Source organism: Pyrgilauda ruficollis, unplaced genomic scaffold, assembly GCF_017590135.1.
Source record: "Pyrgilauda ruficollis isolate IOZ18807 unplaced genomic scaffold, ASM1759013v1 scaffold35, whole genome shotgun sequence".
NCBI lineage: Eukaryota > Metazoa > Chordata > Aves > Passeriformes > Passeridae > Pyrgilauda > Pyrgilauda ruficollis.
The window spans coordinates 2,088,537-2,096,057 of record NW_024524934.1 but is presented as its reverse complement, the minus strand read 5'-3'; positions in this window follow the sequence as shown (position 1 = coordinate 2,096,057).

Below are 7,521 nucleotides of genomic sequence, written 5' to 3'. Positions count from 1 at the left end.
GCTGGGGGCGCGCCCCCCCGCCGGCCCCGGAGCCTCCCCGCGGGGCTGGGGCTGGGGCGGCCGCGGGCGGGGGCGGGACCTGCCCGGACGGGCAACGCGGAAACAGCCGCGACGGGCGGCCCCGCACGTCCTCCCGCCCGCCGGGGGCCGCCGTTACCAGGGCGCGGAGCAGCGAGCAGCGAGCAACGCTGCCAGTTTTACGGGCTTGGAGGAGACACGGGCAGCGGCGAGAGAAAGGCGCCCCCGGGGTCCCCCCGCCGCCCCGCCCGCACACCCAGGCTGAGGGGCTGCTTCGTTATTCCTTTAATTGGTTATTTATTATTATTATTATTACTGTCATCACCTTCGTCGTTATTTAGGCTTCCACCCGTCGGAGGTTCACCGAAGAAAGAGCCTGGAGGGTCAGGATTAAGCAGGAGCCCCCCCAGGCTGGCATCACCGAGGAGTTCCATCCATTCAGGGAGTGGAGCGGACCCTCGGGACCGGGGCTGAGCCGCCGCCCTCTCCGCCGGCCTGGGCGTAAGAAGGGCTGGGCGCTGCCCGTGAGCCGCGCCCGTCTGCTGCTGGGAGTTTGTGAGCCCCCGGCTTTTGTGTGTAAATCAGTTTCCACCCATCCTAACTGCAGAGAAAATCTTTGAGACCAGAGCTCGAGGACAAAACCCCAAAGGTAAAACAAACTCCAAAAGCATTAACTTTTTAAAGTACGCTGTGTTTTGTAAGCAAATCTCTCTTTTTTACCCACACTCGATACTAACTCTACTGTTACTTGTGTAAAATCAAGTCCAAAGGCTCAGGAAGCACACGTGTGTGCACAAACACCCTTTTAGAAGGCCAGGCTATCTCCAAAGTTTCCAGTTAAAAACAGAAAATAAAGCAGGGAAAACAAAATACAGGCATTGCCCCTAAATAAATAAAAATAAGTAGTATCCCTCTCAGTTTTATTTTGTAGGTATGACGCACAGTAAACAGCATCCTTATAACAACATGTTTTTATAAGTAGGATGAGGTCTGTCTCTGAGAAGTTTCCAAACTTGGTTCTATACTTTGTGCATGCCACAGCTATTGTCTGGGGTGATTTGCATGGATGATTGCAAAAATACTACATTATTAAACTTCCCTCCTTTCTTTTTCTTGTGGAAGAGACACCAAAAAACATATGCAGAGACAACCCAGTGCTTTCTGAAGCAACGTACTCCCACTATGGATTTAGCAAGGAGGTTTTTTGTTAGTTTTGCATAGGTTGTTTTATTTTTAGCATCAGTCTGGTTGCCAAAAAGCAGCCTCCCAGTGTGAGTGAATACACTGCAGTTCAACTGAGTGTGCAGTCTGGGTCTCGCAGAGGAATGAATGTCAAAGCAGCAGAAACATCACCAAAGAGTTTTCTTAGCAGACACTGCTGTGAGGATGTTCTTGCTACACCTTGACGGAAGAGCTGCACAGCGAGCAGTTCCTCAGGAGTGCCAGATAATCTGACTACTTGACATTTGTTCGGCATTTGGTTTAGGGCATTGTAAGAAGAGGAACGAAGGACAAACATCCTGGCTGGCGCCCGCTGTGCTGATGGAAAACATGATGCACACCAGTTTGCCATCAGCTGCTGATCACCAGCTCTGCTGGGAGCTGCCATGTTCGGCAGGCTGTTGGCTAAACCCTTCCTGGGAGCGTTCCTTGGCCTTGTCTGCTCCAAGGGAGCTGGTGTGCCTCCATTTCAGCTCCTTGAACCAACCACCCTCAACTTAATGGTGCAAACCCACAGACCGTGGTCCTGAGTTACTCAGCTGAGCTCTGTGGTACAGCACAGGAAGGAGGAACACAACCGTCCTCTTCCTGGACGTGGCAGCAAAGGTGCTGGTGTCACCTGTTTGCATCATCACTCCCAACCTGCTGGTGTCTCTAGCGGAGCCAGACTGAAATTTTGGGTCTCTCCCAAACATTCTCCTGTTAAGTAACATTCAATGTGGTGAAAAGATTGCAAGCACTTTCTTACTTGTGCCTGGAAGTGACACCTCCTCACTCGCCTCTCTAAGGCTTGTGGTACCTCAAATTAGCAAGCTGGAAAGAAGAAAAATGAATAGATAATGTGTAGGATAAGGGTGCTTAGTACTTAAAATATGTTCAAGAACCCTTACCTAAAATACAACACTGCTACTTTAATTTCTTGAAGTGCTATCTATTATATGGTGAGGAAAGCAGCAATGAAGAAACCACCCCTTACTTCCTCATGTGGAAGCTATCCCAGCTTGCCAAATCATTAACAAATGTTTTAAGCAGCAAAGAGAAAAAAATGTGCCATTTGCTCATAAGGCAAAACCATTTGGACTACTAGAAATTTCAGAGTAATGTGAAAGGTTTAACCAAAATAAGGGACAGCAAAAAGAGAAAACAACAGTAAATATTGATAAGAGTTAAGTAGTATGGTAGCAATTAATACACATTTCTTATATGCTCCATAACTGGGAGACAGGCCTGCAAAAAGAACTACAATTCATAGAAAATAAGCAAAAGCAGTTAAGCCAACATGAATCCATATTGGAGGAAGATAATTATAATCGGGCAATTAACGGCATACAAACTCATATTTTAGTGTGAATCAATTGCTACCATTTTGAAAGGAGTAATTTATAATCAGATAAACCTTTAGAACAGATGTTCAACTACACAGCAAACCCTGCCAGAGGACATTAGTTAAGGAGGCATTTAGTGTTCTCTTATGTGCTTTAAAATGGCTTCTCCTAAAAGAATGGTGCAACCTGGGTCTCAGGCTTCTGAGTACTATTTACCACATTTACTATTAAAGAAAATGTTGTGATAAAAGCTGAGGGATTTCTTAGTAAAGGAGAGATTGCATTATTAGCAGCCATGAGGCTTTTTGCATTCCCTGAGCTTGGACCAAATATGTTTAGGATTATCAACTACACACAAGATCAACAGAGCACTTCCTTTCATTTCCCTGCTTCTTGTTTCACACCAGCCTACCTTGACCCCATCCTGCAGTCAGCACACACATTTTGCAGAAGCATCGGCATCTTAAGGTGATTACTGAAAATGACATTAAAAACAGAGAATGTGAAAATCACTGATAAGCAATCCATGGTATTGCTTTTCAATTCTCACTATGATTGCATGGGAATGTATTTCTCAGGAGTCATTAGATCAGGGATTTTCAGTTGGAGCTGTATTTGATATGGAGCTTGATAAATTGGTCAAGCTGCTTGGACTGATAGTTGTTGTCATTTGAGCAGAAAATTTATATGAAAATATTTGTTTGCAGACACCCAGAGTCAAGTAACTGGAGGAATCCATGGATTCAACTCAACCACACAATGTAAAAAAGAAACCCATTCAAATACTGTTCATCATTCCTTTTAATGCACTTTTAATATTACCTTCAACTTTCAAACCCAAAGCTAGCAGATTTTCCAGTTAGTCCAAGGTAAAGCATTCAATTTTTGGATGTATCTTGTTCAAATATGCCAGATCTCTCCAATTTCCTACTTATGTGTTAGATCTCCCATGACAGTAGCTTGTCAGAAAATGTGAATGAGTCATAACTCCTAAGCCCTATGAAACAATTTACAAGGATTTAGAAATAGTCAGGGATTATCACAGTTCACACACAAAATTAATACCACCTTTTTCAAATGCTAGCAGCATTTGTTCAAACAATATTCTTGCTTTGCTTTGAAAATTATGTAGCCCTTTACCCCAGTTTTAGCAGTCGTGTTCTTTGTACAAAAATTCCAGCAAGGATATTATTAGCCTCCTCAATTATGAAAAAAAGAAAAAAAAATTTGGCTCCCTATCCCATATGAAATTCCAGCTTCTCTGTGTTTCTAATAAGGATGGGATTTTACTATGTCTATGAGGATGGTCAAACTGAATGAAAAACTAAGTGGGTCTATACAATATGAATAGAAATTATTCAGAAGTTAGATTATTAGACCTAATTTTCTTCACCAAGCAGTTGTACTTCAAAAAGGTTTTCATTAGGTCCATAATGGGAAAAGTACTAAAATGGAAGCAAATAGATGGAAGCATTTACTTTAATTTCCAAATCTTAAATACAAATATTTAAATGTAATTTCTGCACGATGCCCAGCAAGCAAAACCCTTTAGAGCTTTGAGTCTCTCAGACAGCACTTTTAGAGATCTCTGCTGTATAGGGGTTTTTTGTGTCTCAGCAGACTTTCATCTGATGTTCCTAATGAGATTAAATGCATGAAAATACACTTATTCAGTGTTTCTGAACTACATCTGGCTGTGTTTCCTATAGTGATGTTGAATATCCTTTTCAATTACTAATACCAAGTCTTTGGCAGTAAGGCAGGGAATGTCTCCTCATTTGGGTGAGATGCTGACCTCCTTGAAGGTGGAGTTTTGTCGCTGATTTCAGTAGGTTCAGGATTTCCCTACATCTGATACAAAATCATGGCCATTCTTCATGATAAGTGAACATAATAATAATGGCACAACGGATTCTAAATTCAGAATGAAATTAGCATTAACTGTGACAAAACCATGTCACACAGGAGCTTCCCATTCTCTAAGATTTCAGAAGTATTGCTTTGGTCTTGTGGTTCATAAAGGTGTCCAGATTGGTTTAATACCATTTGTGTTTGTAAGGTATTTATCTAAACTTTCTATGTTCATGCGGTACACTGAAAATCTTAGGCCATTTGTCAATCTTTTAATCAGCAAATTATGTGGTGATAAAAACCCTCTCCCCTGTACAAGTTGTCATCCTGCCTTACTTATAGATTGTTGTTGCATTTCAACAATTTAACTGAAATAAACAGTCTCTGAAAAGGAAAAGTTTTGATTACCAGTGAGAAAAAATGGTTTCAGCTTCCAAAGGGTATTCACAGCATAGGAGTTGAAAAGGGTTTTGTTTTATGGGTTTTGTTTGTTTTAATGTGGATCTCCAGAAAGTTGCAGAACTGCATCTCTTTCAAAAGTTTCTGATGAACACTAGGATCCAGGTTCTCACATGTAAAACCTCTATGTTTATGTGGGGTTTTGTTTGGCTGTTTTGGGGGTTTTTTTTCAATCTCGGAAAAGAATAATTTGATCAAATTCTTGCCCTGCATTATGCTAGTACACTGCTTTGGACTTGAGTGGGGAAGAAGCTCACAGTAGGTTGATATAAAGGGCATTCTACCCCCAAAACTATTGCTAAAGTATTAAAGTAATTAACTTTTTCTTGCCTTATTTCTTAAGTTGCTGGATTTTGCTCCTACCCTGCCACCTAGCAGCCTGCCTTTGGAAAACATAATCCAATGTCTTCTTAAAATTCTGTAAGGAAACTTACTCAGACAGAAGATGTTTACCTCTTGTCTAAGGACACTCAGAAATTCCAAATGCTTGACATACCCTCCAAAATTAACTACTGGAAAGGATATAAAACATGACAAAACAATACATCTCTAGATCACATTTTTGAGTTATCACCTGAACATTGCATGTCTGAATCACTAGATTTTCTCCCCCCTCCCTTTTTCCACCTCTACAGCATTAGATTTTTTTTTTACTCATTGGAAATGCAACACGAAAATGGAAAACAACATGAACTTGTACCCACATTAATTCTGTTTTGTCATTTTCTGTTTGCCTTTGTTACAAGCAGCAAGGTGCTTGCTCAAAATCAATAATGGCCTGAACTCCCTTGGTCTCTCCCAGGACAACAGAATTTGCCAGAAGGACCTTCTTGACGTCGGCTGGCAAAACCTTGCTGGTCTTTAGAGTTGTGTTTGACATGGCACAGTGGAGCGCTAACCTGACCTCATCAGTGCAGATACCTCCCCGCCCTTTGGGAAAACAGAGTTGGGCAATCTAGCCTGTTCTAATGTAAATGCAGGCCGAGCTTTTCAGTCCAGCAGTCGCAGCTGGGTGAGTTGTACTCAGTCCCGTTTCTTGGGTTAAAATGGGAATAGGCTTTCAAGCAATTTTGCTGTATAAATGCTACATTAAAATTTGTTGGCTTGAATGTGTGTTTTTTCACACTGTCAAAAAAGGAATAAATTCAACCCTGTCTCTCTGCATTTTCCCAGACTGCCTCAGTTACAGTCAGTTCTCAATAGCTCAGCTACGACACCAGATAGCAAAACAGGTATCCGATAGCATCCTGTAAAGAGAGAGAATGTTTATCACAGTCATTTATATTGATTCTCATGACTTATGAACATCACAACTTCATTTGATGTATATATAAACCAGCGACTAGGAATCTGTAACACAATACAGTACTGCTGAAAGCACACAAGGAGACTTTAGAGTTGAATTTCAGTGAATAAAATAGATTATGTAGTGGGCTGGATACAGAGAGATTTGCTTTTCTGAAGAATGTTAATAGTTTTTTACAGTAAGAAAGAAAAAAGAGCAGAAATATGTGCTGCATTGATATTAGTGTGCCATTCTAATAAGCGAGCCTGTACTCGAAAACTCTCAAGTGCATGAGGAACAAACAGGGCTGCATGATCGAGCCTAAGCCTGTAAAAGCAAAGGACTGGCACAACAGCTGTCATTAACAGTACACAAATAAAAATTGCTGAAGTAGCCATCTATGAATGCGGGGATGCTTAGTCCTGCATCACCAGAAACAAAAATAGAAAGAGAGTTTTCTATTTCATTGACTATAAAAACAGGTAAAGTCTCAGAGTCCCAGTGAGTTCAGTTCCACAGCTTCAGCACCTTCAGCAGGAAAGGCAGAAAAGAAGCTCCATCTGGTGGTGTGGCTGATTGTCATTTCTTTTCAGTTTTGGCTGATTGCAAATACATTCCTCTCCCAACAAAATGAAAAATTGAAATAATATACAGAAGATCACCTGTCCCACAAATGGAACCAGCGTTATCAAGCACTTTCAAATCAGAAAACATGCTAAAACCAGGACTTTCTATTTGAAGCAAATCAGAGTTGAAGCTTTGCAATACAAGGCACACAGTATCTTGTCAGGGTATATAATCTAACAAACATAAAAGGGTGCATTAGCACACTCCCAGAGGTGACATGCTGCAGCCTGGGGTGGGGAGAAGAAAAGGCAACCATTGGTTAAAGGAATCACTGGTTAAAGGATAAAGGAGAAGGTATGTGAACGTGAGGTCAGGGTGGCTGCTGCATCTGCATCATAATAATAATAATAATAATAATAATAATAATAATTAGTAATAGTAGTAGTGGGGAGAAGAAGAGGCAACCACTGGTTAAAGGAATCACTGGTTAAAGGATGAAGGAGAAGGTATGTGAACGTGAAGTCAGGGTGACTGCTTCATCTGCATAATAATAATAATAATAATAATAATAATAATAATTAGTAATAGTAGTAGTAGAAATAGTAGTAGTAGCAGCAGCAGCAGCAGCAGCAAAGAATTGTTTAACAAACTGCAGCAATGCTGGTTTTCAGGTAAAATGATTTGACCTAAGCTTCCAAGTAATTTTAGCAAGTATTTAATTCTAAGTAACTGTGTCAGCAAAGTCACTGCTTTGTGGGATTGGGAAACATGTTCCCCCAAGCTGATGTTATAAAA